The sequence below is a fragment of the Mercenaria mercenaria genome, chromosome 8 (genome assembly GCF_021730395.1).
Source record: "Mercenaria mercenaria strain notata chromosome 8, MADL_Memer_1, whole genome shotgun sequence".
Taxonomy (NCBI): domain Eukaryota; kingdom Metazoa; phylum Mollusca; class Bivalvia; order Venerida; family Veneridae; genus Mercenaria; species Mercenaria mercenaria.
The window spans coordinates 80,940,222-80,957,119 of NC_069368.1; the positions used below are offsets into that span (position 1 = coordinate 80,940,222).

The following is a 16,898-nucleotide window of genomic DNA, read 5'->3' on the forward strand; positions in this document are numbered from 1 at the left end:
CTAATATATGGCATGGTTATTCAAACTATTAAGCAATACAGCTGGTGACCTGATGGCCTTAGGTCCAAGCATTCTTCAATTATTGACTGGAAACCATTCTGAGCACAAGGTCACAGGTCTTTTAATATCTGGCATTTTTTCAGAGATTTTTTAACAGTTTTTGGAAGAAGGGAACGGGTAAGAGGTAGCATGCATGTTCAGAGTTCTTTAGTCTACATTCTTTTAGCATAAGCTTTCAAAGGAAGGACCAACCTTGATTTGCAATATGCTTTTTTCAGTCACTTTCAACCATACTGTCACCCCTTTCATGTTGCTGTTTGTTGTCATGGTGACTTGGAGGTGATGAGGAATCTGACATCTCCACATCCTCCTAAGCATCAAGTCCATTTCCCTCCATACTGACAGTGGTATCCTTTCTTATAGATCGCATCAACAAATCTGTACAGTGAAGGGATCATTTTAAAGCATCCAACATTTTCGTAGAAAATAAAAAATAATCAACATCAAAGTTGAACTGAAATTCTATGGAAAAAGGGGACAAAATTCATGAAATAATTGTTCCTGAGTTCTGGACATTATGATGAGAAAAATCATGTTGAAGAACATTATTATATTATACCAGATTTATATAGCGCCCTTTTCATGATAAACACGTTCAACGGCGCTTTACATATAGCAAACGCAGCCACACAGGGCGTGAAATTCATCCTCTACTATTACAGACACAGAGCGATCTGACCAGAGGGGCAGAGAGAGATAAAGCCCCCAGAACAAACAGAGAGAAATCCATTTTAGATACATGCCTGTCCGGCTAACTTAGCCTAGCTCTTTGCGAATAGACAGTCTGGTTCTTTAACGTGCCCTGTGTATAGCACTGATACACGCTAAGCCGTCTTTCCTGGGAAGAACCAGTGCAGGCCTCTTAGTTAGGTGGGAGGCACTCTAAAGCTTCTCAGAAATTTCCAATCCGATTCGAACCCCAGACCTCTGGATTGACAGTCAAGCATGTTACTACTAGACCATCTGCCCAGAACATTTTTAAGTTTGAATCAAATCCACTGTAATGACTGATTGTATCTGACACCATAATAGCTTTGAGTGTATCTTACACCGAGATGGTTGTGAGTGTAATGACTGCAACTGTATCTGACACCAGGACAGCTGTAATTGCATGTGATACCATAATGGCTGTGAGTGTTTCTGACACCGTGATGGCTGTGTGTGACTGACATTATGATTGCTATTGAGTGTATCTGACACCATAATGGCTATGAGTGTATCTGACACCATAATGGCTGTGTGTGACTATATCTGCAATATGATTGCTGTTGAGTGTATCTGACACCATAATGACTGTGAGTGTATTTGACACCATAATGACCGTGAGTGTATCTGATACCATAATGGCTGTGAGTGTATCTGACACCATAATGGTTGTGAGTGTATGTGATACCATAATGGCCGTGTGTGACTGACATTATGATTGCTATTGATTGTATCTGACACCATAATGGCTGTGAGTGTATCAGACACCATAATGGCTGTGAGTGTATCTGACACCATAATGGTTGTGAGTGTATGTGACACCATAATGGCTGTGAGTGTATGTGACACCTGACGGCTGTTATGTGATCATTTCTGACATTATAATTGCTGTTGAGTGTATGACACCAAAGCAGCTGTAAAAGTATCTGATACCATAATGGCTGTGAGTGTATCTGATAACAAACAATTGTATTTATTTATTTTGTTGGGTTTAACGTTGCACTGACACAGTTATAGGTCATATGACAACTTTCCAGCTTTGATGGTGGAGGAAGATCCCAGGTGCCCCTTCGTGCATTATTTCATCACAAGTAGGAACCCGAGTAGAACCACCGACCTTCCGTATGCCAGCTGGATAGCTTCCTCACACGAAGAATTCAACACCCGGAGTGAGACTCGAACCCTTATCGATAAGAAGCAAGTGATTTGAAGTAGGCAACCTTAACAAATCAGCTACAGAGGCTCCCACAAACAATTGTAACTGTAAGCAACAACTTACTTAGGTCAGTGGTTTCCAGGTCAATAGTTGTAAATACTGCTACCCCAAACACTTCTGTTGGTCTGAAGCTGCCACCAGTAAATATCTCCAGCAATGTCTTTATATCAATGTCCTTTACATAGCCACTTCCTGTGAAGGAGACTAAAGATAATAAATTATGGCAATAAACAAAACAAGAGCTGTCGGAGGACAGCAACGCTCGACTATTCAACAGCCTTGTCAATTGAATGAATACAAAAGTTGAAAAAGGGGCATAATTTTGTAAAATGCAAAGTAGAGGTAATGAACCTCTGTACTGTATGTCATATCATGACAGTGAACAAGTGTGTGAAGTTTCAATCCTTTCCAATTTGTGGATACTGAGATACCAGCTTACATACAAAAACTTAACCAAAAACTGCTAAGTCGAAAAAGGGGCATAATTTTATAAAAATGCAAAGTATAGTTATGGGACCTTTACAGTGCATGTTAGATCATGACAGTGAACAAGTGTGTGAAGTTTCAATCGACATACAAAAAGGGGGGATTGCAGTTAGGTGTCTGCGCAAAATGTTTTTTGATTTTCTCTATATTTTATGACAGTATACCTACATGTATTAAGTTTCATTCACAAGTGTTACTGTTATCAGTTTTGACATACTTTTATAGAAATTCACATTTAAAGTGGGTGGGGTAATTTGACATGTAACCAGCCAGGAACACAATCTCCGCCGCGTTTTTAAAAATGATTCAAACTTTTTACCTGGAACTTCAGTGATAAAATAAGTATGCAATGGACATTTACACAACATGTTGCGTTTTAAATTGTCTTGAATACTTTTTTCAACACAGAGCCACAAAGTTGCGTAATCAAATTTACTGATTTTCAATGGACGAACTTCACCAAAAATCTAAAACATTTTTTATTAGTTGAGATATTTAGGTGTTATTTTCAGCAGATATTGTAAGCTAAATAAACATTAAAATGACAATATATCAGTACACTCTGATTAATATTGGAAAAGTGGTACACTCTCAAACTAGGGAAAAGTGGGTGGGGTAAATAAACATGCGAAGCTAAACATTCGAAGCAACACAACTATACTTAGGAATAATAATTTTGCAGTTCAAGAAATGGCCTCAGATAATCTACTTCTATCTTATTTATGCCCGTATGAGTGGTGGGGGCATATAGATTTGGTCTTGTCCGTGCATCCGTGTGTCTGAGCGTCCGTCCGTCGCCCGAAGTTCTTGAAGCACCTAGCTCAATAAGTATTTGATATAAATTGATGAAAAATTGCATGAGTTTTTATCGTGATATGTACTTGCGTACCTTTTATTTTTTGTCTGGCTCCGCCCCTTCTTTCCAGAATTATGGCCCCTGACATAGTCAAAAACACATATTTTCACCTTCACAAATAAGGGGCAATAATTCAATGATTCATGTTTGCAGTTTTAAGGGGATATAGCCTCAACAAACATTTTATACAAAGGATTCATCATTCTAGGCCATATACCTCTTGAACTATGAGCATCACAAACAAAACATCCACTATTTTGGATATTTTAAGGGCAATAACTCTGTAATAAGCGCTAAGGTTTTCAAGAAGAATGCCAAGTGTGCAAGGTCACATCATAATCAAGACTCATGCAGTGCTTCATGAATTTACATCGAACTTTCTGAGCTAGGCACGTCATTAGGTAAAATGTGCATTTTGAACCATTTCAGAGGCCATAACTCTGGAAATAGGAGCCAGACGACAAATAGGAGGTTCACAAGTTCATATCATGCAGACTCATGCATGGTTTCATCAAATTATATGTAATACTTTCTGAGCTAGGCGCACAACAAGGTGAAAATGTGCATTTTTGACTATTTCAGGGGCCATAACTCTAGAAATAGGGGGCGGAGTCAGGCGAAAAATAGGAGATGCTCAAGTTCATATCACAATAATGATTCATGCAAGGTTTTATCAATTTATATGAAATACTTTTTGTGCTATCTACATCACAACGTGAAAATGTGCATTTTTGACTATTTCAGGGGCCAAAACTCTGGAAAAAGAATGTAGAGACCGTAGAAAAATAAAAGGTGCGCAAGTTCATATCATGGTTAAGATTCATGCAAGGTTTCATCAATCTATATCAAATACTTTCTGAGCTAGGCGTGTCACAAGGTGAAAATATGTGTTTTTGACTATGTCAGGGGCCATAATTCTGGAAAGAAGGGGCGGAGCCAGACAAAAAATAAAAGGTACGCAAGTACATATCACGATAAAAACTCATGCAATTTTTCATCAATTTATATCAAATACTTATTGAGCTAGGTGCGTCAAGAACTTCGGGCAACGGACGGACGCTCAGACAAACGGATGCACGGACAAGACCAAATCTATATGCCCCCACCACTCATATGGGCATAATTAAGATAGAAGTAGATAATCTGAGGCCATTTCTTAAACTGCAAAATTATTATTCCTATAGTTGTGTTGCTTCGAATGTTTAGCTTCGCATGTTTATTTACCCCACCCACTTTTCCCTAGTTTGAGAGTGTACTGATATATTGTCATTTTAATGTTTATTTAGCTTACAATATCTGCTGAAAATAACACCTAAATATCTCAACTAATAAAAAATGTTTTAGATTTTTGGTGAAGTTCGTCCATTGAAAATCAGTAAATTTGATTAGGCCACTTTGTGGCTCTGTGTTGAAAAAAGTATTCAAGACAATTTAAAACGCAACATGTTGTGTAAATGTCCATTGCATACTTATTTTATCACTGAAGTTCCAGGTAAAAAGTTTGAACCATTTTTAAAAACGCGGCGGAGATTGTGTTCCTGGCTGGTTACATGTCAAATTACCCCACCCACTTTAAATGTGAATTTCTATAAAAGTAAGTCAAAACTGATAACAGTAACACTTGTGAATGAAACTTAATACATGTAGGTATATTGTCATAAAATATAAAGAAAATCAAAAAACATTTTGCGCAGACACCTAACTGCGACCCCCCCTTTAACCAAAAACTGCTAAGTCGAAAAAGGGGCATAATTTTGAAACAAGAGGGCCATAATGGCCATATATCGCTCACCTGTCATCATTGCACTTAAGGACAAGAAAGTAAAAAACCATAATTAAGATCAATCAAAAGAATCATGAGAAAATATAGTTGAAGTTTTCTTAAAGGTACAGATATGTCAAAATACACCTATAAATTGGAGGTACCAACCATGTTGTACCACTGGAAAGTGGTCTCGGTTTTTCCCTACAGCCAATAATAAACAAGAGGACCATCATGGTCCTGAATCACTCACCTCTTCCCACATGACCCAGTTTTGAGTATGACGTCATTTTTTCTATTATTTGACATAGTGACCTAGTTTTTGAGCTCATGTGACCCAGTTTTGAATTTGACCTAGATATTATCAAGATAAAAATTCTGACCAATTTTCATGAAGATCCATTGAAAAATATGGTCTCTAGAGAGGTCAAAAGATTTTTCTAATTTTAGACCTACTGACCTAGTTTTTGACCGCAGTTGACCCAGTTTCAAACTTGATCTAGATATTATCAAGATGAACATTCAGACCAACTTTCATACAGATCCCATGAAAAGTATGGCCTCTAGAGAGGTCACAAGGTTTTCTTATTATTTGACCTACTGACCTAGTTTTTCATGGCATGTGACCCAGTTTCGAACTTGACCTAGATATCATCAAGGTGAACATTCTGACCAATTTTCATGAAGATCTATTCAAGGGTATGGCCTCTAGAGAGGTCACAAGGTTTTTCTGTTTCAAGACCTACTGACCTAGTTTTTGATCACAGTTGACCCAGTTTCAAACTTGACCTATATATCATCAAGATAAACATTCAGACCAACTTTCATACAGATCCCATGAAAAATATGGCCTCTAGAGAGGTCACAACGTTTTTTCATTATTTGACCTACTGACCTACTTTTTGCCGGTAGGTGACCCAGTTTCGAACTTGACCTAGATATCATCAAGATGAACATTCTGACCAATTTTTATGGAGATCCATTCAAATATATGGCATCTAGAGAGGTCACAAGGTTTTTCTATTTTTAGACCTACTGACCTAGTTTTTGACCGCACATGACCCTGTTTCAAACTTGACCTAGATATCACCAAGATGAACATTCAGACCAACTTTCATATAGATCCCATGAAAAATATGGCCTCTAGAGAGGTCACAAGGTTTTTCTATTTTTAGACCCACTGACCTAGTTTTTGAGGGCAAGTGACCCACTTTCAAACTTGACCTAGATATCATCAAGATGAACATTCAGACCAACTTTCATACAGATCCCATAAAAGGTAAAGCCTCTAGAGAGGTCACAAGGTTTTTCTATTATTTGACCTACTGACCTAGTTTTTAAAGGCATGTGACCCACTTTCGATCTTGACCTAGATATCATCAAGGTAAACATTCTGACAAATTTTCATGAAGATCCATTGAAAAATATGGCCTCTAGAGAGGTCACAAGGTTTTTCTATTTTTAGACCTACTGACCTAGTTTTTGGCCGAACGTGACCCAGTTTCAAAATTAATCTAGATATCATTAAGGTGAATATTCTGACCAACTTTCATGAAGATCCATTGAAAATTATGGCCTCTAGAGTGGTCACAAGGTTTTTCTATTTTTAGACCTACTGACCTAGTTATTGGCCGCACGTAACCCAGATTCAAACTTAACCTAGATATCATCAGGGTGAACGTTCTGACCAACTTTCATGAAGATCCATTGAAAATTATGGCCTCTAGAGTGGTCACAAGGTTTTTCTATTTTTAGACTTACTGACCTAGTTATTGGCCGCACGTGACCCAGTTTCGAACTTGACCTAGAAATCATCAAGGTGAACATTCTGACCAATTTTCATGAAGATCCATTGAAAATAATAGCCTCTAGAGTGGTCACAAGGTTTTTCTAGTTTTAGACCTACTGACCTACTTTCTGGCCGCACGTGACCCAGTTTCGAACTTGACCTAGAATTTACCAAGATGAACATTCTGACCCTTTTTCATAAAGATCCCATGAAAACTGTGACCTCTAGAGATGTCACAAGGAAAAGTTTATGCACGGACGCACGGACGACGGACGCTGCGCGATCATTCGAGACAGGTGAGCTAAAAAGTTACTAAAAAAGCTATTTATAGTAACATAAAAGGGAAGTAATTAAAACAAATTTTTGTAAGTGAACAAAAGAAGGATCTGCAAAATAAAAACAAGAGCACTGCAATGCAATGCAAATGCAGAGCAATATACACACAAATCAAAGTCATATGACCTTTGACCCCTAAGTGTGACCTTGACCTTGAAGTGAGCCTTCCGAAACATGCGTTCTGCACATCCTTTCGATGAGGTGAGCATTTGTGTCAGGTTTCTTTGAAATCCTTCAAGGTGTTCAAGAGTTACAGAGCGGAAGGGAAATTGCTAACCAACAGACAGACAGACAGACGGACACCGAGGGCATAACATAATATATCTCTTATAAAAAGGAATCGAGATCTTATGGTGATACAAATTGTGTGCAAGTTTGTTTAAAATCAAATCATAAATGAAGCTGCTATTGTGCAGACAAGGTCAAAATAGCTAATTCTGGCCATATCAGGGGCCATAACTCTGGAACCCATAAAAGAATCTGGCCATTTCAAGAAAGGAACCAAGATGTTATGGTGATACAAGTTGTGTGCAAGTTTGGTAAAAATCAAATCATAAATAAAGCTGCTATTGTGCAGACAAGGTCAAAATAGCTAATTCTGGCCATATCAGGGGCCATAACTCTGGAACCCATAAAAGAATCTGGCCATTTCAAGAAAGGAACCAAGATGTTATGGTGATACAAGTTGTGTGCAAGTTTGGTAAAAATCAAATCATAAATAAAGCTGCTATTGTGCAGACAAGGTCAAAATAGCTAATTTTGACCCTTTCAGGGGCCATAACTCTGGAACCCATAATGGAATCTGGCCAGTTCAAGAAAGGAATCAAGATCTTGTAGTGATACAAGCTGTGTGCAAATGTGGTTAAAATTAAATCATAAATGAAGCTGCTATTGCACAGACAAAGTCAAAATAGCTAATTTTGGCCCTTTCAGGGGCCATAACTCTGTAACCCATTATGGGATCTGGCCGGTTCAGAAAAGGAACCGAGATCTTATAGTTACACAAATTTTGTGCAAGTTTGATTAAATTCAAATCACAAATGAAGCTGCTATTGTGCAGACAAGGTCAAAATAGCTAATTTTGGCCCTTTCAGGGGCCATAACTCTGGTACCCATAAAGGAATCTGGCCAGTTCAAGAAAGGAACCAAGATGTTATGGTGATACAAGTTGTGTGCAAGTTTGGTAAAAATCAAATCATAAATGAAGCTGCTATTGTGCAGACAAGGTCAAAATAGCTAATTCTGACCCTTTCAGGGGCCATAACTCTGGAACACATAATGGGATCTGGCCAGTTCAAGAAAGGAACCAAGATCTTAATATGGTGATACAAGTTGTGTGCAAGTTTGGTTAAAATAAAATCATAAATGAAACCACTATCGTGCAGACAAGACGACGTGGACAGACGACGGACAAAGGGCGATCACAAAAGCTCACCCTGTCACTACGTGACAGGTGAGCTAAAAAAGAGTAGAGTTATGGGACTTGCTTAGTGCATGTCAGATCATGACAGTGAACAAGTATGTGAACTTTCAATCCATTCCCATCAGTAAGTACTGAGATACCAACTTACATACAAAACCTTAACCAAAAATTTCTAAGTAGTTTGTAAAAAAGCAAAATAGAGTTATGGAACCTGTGCAATGTAGGTCAGTTTATCACAGTGAATAAGTGTGTGAAGTTTCAATGCATTCCCACAAGTGGTTACTGAGATACCAGCTTACATACAAAACCTTAACCAAATCGGGACGCGGACGCCGACACATGGGCGAGTCCAATAGCTCTACTATTCTATGAAAAGTCGAGCTAAAATAATTTTAATAAATACAAGAGGTGTTTGTAAAAATGCTCCCATGATGGCCTGTCACAGGTGTGTTATTTTGACAACCATTAGCCATCTACACATATTAACTTGGAATTATTTTCACCCTTAAAGTGAAAATTTCTTGATCTTTGACCTAAATGGCAACTACTGACCACAGGCAACCATTCTTTGATGTTTGACTCTTTAAGACAAAGCTCTCAGAAAAACAGTTTTCAGTCTCAAATCCACCCTGATCTCAAGGAGTCATCTACTGAATACAGGCAAATATCCTTAAATATTTTACCTCTACAGTCCTAAGTCTTATCCATTTACTGATTCAGTTTAAAGATCAATGTAACCTTTGACCTACATAGCACCCAAAATATTAGAGATCATCTTCAGGATACAGACAATTACCCTATATAGTTTGATCACGGTAGGTCCAAGCCTTCCCTACTTATAAATGAAAAGGAAAACATTTTAAGTAAGAAATTCACTGCTGACCTCAAGAAAAACAGGGATCATCTATTGACCACTGACCACAGGCAATCATCCCATAAACCATGCAAGAATGCTACTGACCAAGCTTGGTGTAATTTTGACTAGAAGTTTCAGAGGTTAAGAGTTCTGAATGGAATTCAATTCTTTGAACAATTTTTAAAGAAGACCATCCAAGGAACATCCCTGTAAAGTTTCATCAAAATTGGCTAGGTGGTTTAGGAGGAGATGCTGTTTAAAGGAAAAAGTGGACGGATGGACGCCGGACGGACAAACGACAGACAGTGAGTGATCATAATAGCTCACCCTGAGCCTTTGGCTCAGGTAAGCTAAAATTCCTAATTTCTTCAAGGTTAAGTTCATTAGCGGGCGAGTACTCAACATTGGGTGTAAAACGAGTTTTTGAACCATCCGACAAGGTTTCAAAGCAATACATGTTAACGGTTTTGAGAAAATGTCTAACAACAGAGTCATAGACTCTAAAGCACTCACCCGTGTAAAAGGTTCAAGTGTGCCCACAACTAAACACTATTGGTGAATGACTTCTTGATGCTAAAAATCAAGTTTGATGAAGATCAATCTGACAAGTTGATCATCAAAAGGAGTCATTTAAAGGCTTTTGTAATTTTTAGCTCTGGTAGTCCCTAAAAGGGGCCAATCATCCCCATTTGAACAAAGTGGATCATTTAAAGGTATATGTAACTTAAGCTCTAGTGGCCCTAAAAGGGACCCTATATGTATAGAATTGGTAGAGGACTTTATAACAATGCTACGGACAAAGTCTGATGAAGATCCTTTGGGCTGTTCCTGAGATGAAGTCTTTTAAAGGTTTTTTCTATTATAGCTCTAGTAAGTGGCTTAATCTGAACAAACCTAGGAGAGGACTTTATAATGATGCTACAGACCAAGTTTGATGAAGATCTATCAAGCAGTTTATGAGAAGAAGTCTTTAAGAGGTATTTCTAATTTTAGCACTAGCGGCCCTTATTCACAGGGGCCAAGTGCCCCTATTCCCAAGGGTGTACCCAGGGCGATATGAATTATATCCATGGGAAAGGGGGCGGGTTTTAGAGGCGGTGTGCATCCCACTGGTGGGAGAATTTTTGTAAATATTGAGTTTATTTGGTTCTGGTTGCTTTTTAGAATGGTACTTTGACAAAATATTATACGCACATGCATTTAGTGTGTAACAGTATTAACGTCCTTGATTCAAACAAATTTGGGAGAGGACCTTATAACGATACTACAGACCAAGGTTGATGAAGATCCATCAAGGGGTTCATGAGAAGAAGTTCTTTAAAGGCTTTTTTTCCATTTATACCTCTAGAGGCCCCTAAAAGTGGCCAAGGTAAACCGTTTGAACAAAATTGATAGAAGTCCATGCAAGAATGCTACTGACCAAGTTTGGTGTAATTTTGACTAGAAGTTTCAGAGGTTAAGATGTTTAAGTAAAACTGCTGACACAGCAGGCAGGACAATGGACGACATATGCTAGATGCTACAGTATCCACCTTTACTGACAGCTCATCCTGAACAAAGTTCATGGGAGCTAAACAAACAAGAGGGTCATTGACCCTTAAGGGCTCACCTGTGTACAACTGGCTTCAAGTGTGCATGTTTAATTACAGAGTTAGGTTTCTTCTATGTTAACCTATATTACACAACTGCTTCTTTGTTTTGCCCAGGTTAATAACCCACTTGAAATACCCGAGTTTGCACGTGCAGAGGTATTTCATATTTGGTTACTAACCTGCGCACATGCAGAGGTATTTCATATTTGGTTACTATCCTGTGCTACGCGCTCTCAGTTTTCACATTTTTCACCTGTGCAGGTTTTTCATATTCAGGAATACCTCCTACTTGGTCAGTAACAATTACTCACATACATGTCACACACACTTTTGAACCTAGGGCAATAATTTGAAAAAATACGGTAGACATTACAAATCTGATAGCACATGTAAAATACCAAGGCTCTAGCTATTATTGATTCAAAGAAGAAGATTTTCAAAGTTTCTAAAATAAAAGTCTATAGTAAGTACATGTCACACACAGAGGTGTGGCCATCTTTTGGCAATAATTTGGATAAGTATGGTATACATAAAGGGAAAAGTGACCATGCCCCCTGGCAGCCGTTTTTTGACAAATTGGAATAATTTGAATAATCTTGGTAGAGGGTCACACAAGAAGCATTTGTATAAAATTATTTTAAAATCGGGCTAGCAGTTTCACACAAGAAGATTTTTAAAGTTTCCACTATATACATATAGGGAAAAGCCACCACGCCTTCTGGCAGCCATGTTTTTTGCTGAATTAATATAATTTGAACAATCTTGGTAGAAGGTGACATAAGGACCTTAAATTTTGTGTGAAATTATTTCAAATTCGGACCATCGGTTTAGGAGGAGATGTCGTTTGAAGATTTTTCTATTTTTAGCTCTGGCGGCCCCTGTGTGCAACCAAGCAGAATTGTTTAAAAAACTTTGATAGAGGACCATTCACGGAACATCCATGCAACGTTTCTTCAAAAGCCACTCATTGGTTATGGAGGAGGTGTCTTTTAAACACAATTATTGACGACGGACGGACGCACGGATGCAGCGTGATCACAATAGCTCACCCTGAGCATTGCTCAGGTGAGCTAAAAACACGAAAAATCTTTTATCCCAAAGTGTGACCTTGAACTTCAAGCTAGAGGTATGAGTCTTGCACGTGACATGTCATTTTTTGTTAACAAGTGTTACCTTAACCTTTGATAAATGGGCCTGTGTCTTGTGCATGACATGTAATCCTACGCAAAAAAAACCCAACAGAGGTCATCTACCAACCATAGACAATCATCTTACAAAATTTGACAACTGTAGGCCTTTAAAGCTTTCTTAAGCTTAGCCTGGAAACCTCAGTCTAAATGTCACTGTGAACTTGACCATTCACCTACTGAACCAAAACAAGAGGACCATGATGGTCCTGAATCGCTCACCTATCCCCACATGACTCAGTGTTGAACTGAGTATGACGTCGTTATTTCTATTATTTGACATAGTGACCTAGTTTTTGAGCACGTGACCTAGATATCATCAAGATAAAAAATTCTGACCAATTTTCATGAAAATCCATTGAAAAATATGGCCTCTAGAGAGGTCACAAGGTTTTTCTATTATTTGACCTAATGACCTAGTTTTTGAAGGCACATGACCCACTTTTAAACTTGACCTAGATATCATCAAGATGCACATTCTCACAAATTTTCATGAAGATCTTGTAAAAAATATGGCCTCTAGAGAGGTCACAAGGTTTTTCTATTTTTCGATCTACTGACCTAGTTTTTGACCGCACATGACCCAGTTATGAACCTGACCTAGGTATCATCAAACTGAACATTCTCAACAATTTTCATGAAGATCCATTGAGAAATATGGCCTCTAGAGAGGTCACAAGGTTTTTCTATTTTTTGACCTACTGACCTAGTTTTTGACCCCACTAGACCCAGTTTCAAACCTGACCTAGATATCATCAAGGTGAACATTCTGACCAATATTCATGAAGATCTCATGAAAAATATGGCCTCTAGAGAGGTCACAAGGTTTTTCTATTTTTAGATCTACTGACCTAGTTTTTGACCCCACGTGACCCAGTTTCGAACCTGACCTAGATATCATCAAGGTGAACATTCTGACCAATTTTCATGAAGATCTCATGAAAAATATGGCCTCTAGAGAGGTCACAAGGTTTTTCTATTTTTAGATCTACTGACCTAGTTTTTAACCCCACGTGACCCAGTTTCGAAATTAACCTAGATATCATCAAGGTGAACATTCTGACCAATTTTCATGAAGATCCATTGAAAAATATGATCTCTAGAGAGGTCACAAGGTTTTTCTATTTTTAGACCTACTGACCTAGTTTTTGACCGCACGTGACCCAGTTTCAAACTTGACCTAGATATCATCAAGGTGAACATTCTGACCAATTTTCATGTAGATCCATTGAGAAATATGGCCTCTAGAGAGGTCACAAGGTTTTTCTATTTTTAGACCTACTGACCTAGTTTTTAATCCCACATGACCCAGTTTCAAAACTGACCTAGATATCATCAAGTTGAACATTTTGACCAATATTCATGAAGATCTCATGAAAAATATGGCCTCTAGAGAGGTCACAAGGTTTTTCTATTTTTAGACCTACTGACCTAGTTTTTGACCCCACGTGACCCAGTTTCAAACCTGACCTAGATATCATCAAGGTGAACATTCTGACCAATATATATGAAGATCTCATGAAAAATATGGCCTCTAGAGAGGTCACAAGGTTTTTCTATTTTTATATCTACTGACCTAGTTTTTAACCCCACGTGACCCAGTTTTGAACATGACCTAGATATCATTGAGGTTAACATTCTGAACAATTTTCATGAAGATCCATTGAGAAATATGGCCTCTAGAGAGGTCACAAGGTTTTACTATTTTTAGACCTAATGACCGAGTTTTTGACCCCACGTGACCCAGTTTCGAACTTGACCTAGATATCATCAAGGTGAACATTCTGACCAATATTCATGAAGATCTCATGAAAAATTTGGCCTCTAGAGATGTCACAAGGTTTTTCTATTTTTAGATCTACTGACCTAGTTTTTGACCCTACGTGACCCAGTTTCGAACTTGACCTAGATATCATCAAGGTAAACATTCTGACCAATTTTCATGAAGATCTTGTGATATATATGGCCTCTAGAGAGGTCACAAGGTTTTTCTATTTTTAGACCTACTGACCTAGTTTTTGAAGGCACGTGACCCAGTTTCGAACTTGACCTAGATATCATCAAGATGAACATTCTGACCAACTTTCATAAAGATCCCATGAAAAATGTGACCTCTAGAGTGGTCACAAGCAAAAGTTTACGGACGGACGGACGGACGACGGACACCGCGCGATCACAAAAGCTCACCTTGTCACTTTGTGACAGGTGAGCTAAAAACATTCTGACCATTTTCCAGGAAAATATTTTAAAAGAAGAAAATTTGGCTTTTTTTATTTTTTACTATTTCAGCCTGTGACCAAGACCTTCTTTTTTTACTTCAAATATCGAAGTGTCAAATTTGACCTACTTTTCTGACAGTTACAAGAACATCAGGTTAAAAATGTGGCCTCTGGAACCCTTCTAAGATTTCCCTTCGTGACCTATATTTTGACTCCTGACAGCCAAATATCAAACCAATCTGTCAAACATTGTGACCATGTTTTAGTAAGATTTGACAATAAATTATATATGATTTTGATGGTCTATAAATCAAACTGCTGACAAAGCACTATTGACTACAAACACAGGTGGATCACAAAAGCTCACCTGGACTAGAAATTAAAAGACACTGAATTTTATCAAACTTTCTGATATTTCAGAAAATCTTAATATTTCAGTCTAATGCTACAGATATGAAATATAAGTAAACAAACTATATTTGTTCATAAATTGGATAAGTCTGTTAAGTTAAAGGCAATGACTTTGTGAGTCTTAAGTCTATTTCAGAAACACTATACTTACTTAATTGGGAGTACATGTAGTTAATTCAAGCTGACTGTTAGACACAACTGCACTATTACATGCTCACATTCATCAAAATTAAACCTGAAGTTATAAATAACAACGAAACCAGAAAGCAACCAAAACACTGGTTAAGACATGAATAAATTAACCTGCATAAAATATGACAACACGTTAAAGGAACATAAAAAGACATAAAATAAAAGATAATTTCTGGAAGCAGCTACCTTCAAGCAATACAAAAGCACATATGAAAGCAATGCATTTACACATACATGCACATATAAAACAAGAACAAAAGAAACAAGCATTATTATGAAATAAGCACATATAAAAGAAAGCATCAGCGCATAAAGCAGCCAAGCATAAAATTTTTAAACAAGCATAACATAAAGCACCAAATCAGTAGCTAGAACAGGCAGTGCATGTGCAGCTCTCTCTGCTGCAGGCATTGATCAAACTTTTGAACTGGTTAAAATTGGTTTCGTGGGACAGCGCTCCAAAGTTTGGCTGCCATGAAACAAAAAGAGCTGCTGCCAAAGCCAGAGATTCTTACCCTTGGAATGTCTGCTGTATTTGTATACCTAAAAGAGTAATAACTGTTTTTAATGCAAGTATAATGGGCCTTGTTTTTTATGACTTTAAAAGCTTCCAAGGCAATAGATCTTAGTCTTCTAACCTGGTATTACCATAGGAAAGGAATATGCAGGGTTTCAATCAGTTGGTATTATCATGGGAAAGGAATGTGTGAGGTTTCATTCAGCTGATATTATCATGGGAAAGAAATGTGCAGGGTTTCAATCAGTTGGTATTATCATGGAAAAGGAATGTATGAGGTTTCATCCAGCTGGTATTATCAAGGGAAAGAAATGTGCAGGGTTTCAATTTGTTGGTATTATCATGGGAAAGTAATGCGTTAGGTTACATTCAGCTGGTATTATCATGAGAAAGAAATGTGCAGGGTTTCAATTTGTTGGTATTATCATGGGAAAGGAATGTGTGAGGTTTCATTCAGCTGGTATTATCATGTGAAAAGAATGTGCAGGGTTTTAATCAGTTGGTATTATCATGGGAAACAGATGTGTGAGGTTTCATTTAGCTGGTATTATCATGGGAAAGGAATGTGCAGGGTTTCAATCAGCTGGTATTATCATGGGAAAGGAATGTGCGAGGTTTCATTTAGCTGGTATTATCATGGGAAAGGAATGTGCTGGGTTTCAATCAGCTGGTATTATCATGGGAAAGGAATGTGCGAGGTTTCATTTAGCTGGTATTATCACAGAAAAGGAATGTGCAGGGTTTCAATCAGCTGGTATTATCATGGGAAAGGAATGTGTTAGTTTTCATTCAGCTGGTACTATCATGGGAAAGGAATATGCAGGGTTTCAATCTGTTGGTATTATCATGGGAAAGGAATATGCAGGGTTACAATCAGCTGGTATTATTATGGGAAAGGAATGTGTCAGGTTTCATTCAGCTGGTATTATCATGGGAAAGGAATATGCAGGGTTTCAATCTGTTGGTATTATCATGGGAAAGGAATATGCAGGGTTTCAATCTGTTGGTATTATTATGGGAAAGTAAAGCGTTAGGTTTCATTCAGCTGGTATTATCATGAGAAAAAAATGTGCAGGGTTTCAATTTGTTGGTATTATCATTGGAAATGTGTGAGGTTTCATTTAGCTGGTATTATCATGGGAAAGGAATGTGCAGGGTTTCAATCAGCTGGTATTATCATGGGAAAGGAATGTGTGAGGTTTCATTCAGCTGGTATTATCCAGGGAAAGAAATATGCAGGGTTTCAATTTGTCGGTATTATCATTGGAAATGTGTGAGGTTTCATTTAGCT

The 16,898-nt window shown here is 37.9% G+C and overlaps 1 long non-coding RNA gene across 1 annotated transcript; it reads right to left on the reverse strand.

Annotated features, from left to right (window-relative positions):
• Positions 1-237: 237 nt before the first annotated feature.
• LOC128559121 (uncharacterized) lies at positions 238-16,432 on the reverse strand. The gene is made up of 3 exons (XR_008372198.1): positions 15,050-16,432; positions 2,045-2,173; positions 238-438 (listed from the first exon to the last, which is right to left on the reverse strand). It is a non-coding gene; the product is annotated as an uncharacterized LOC128559121 (long non-coding RNA).
• Between the last annotated feature and the right edge of the window lie 466 nt (positions 16,433-16,898).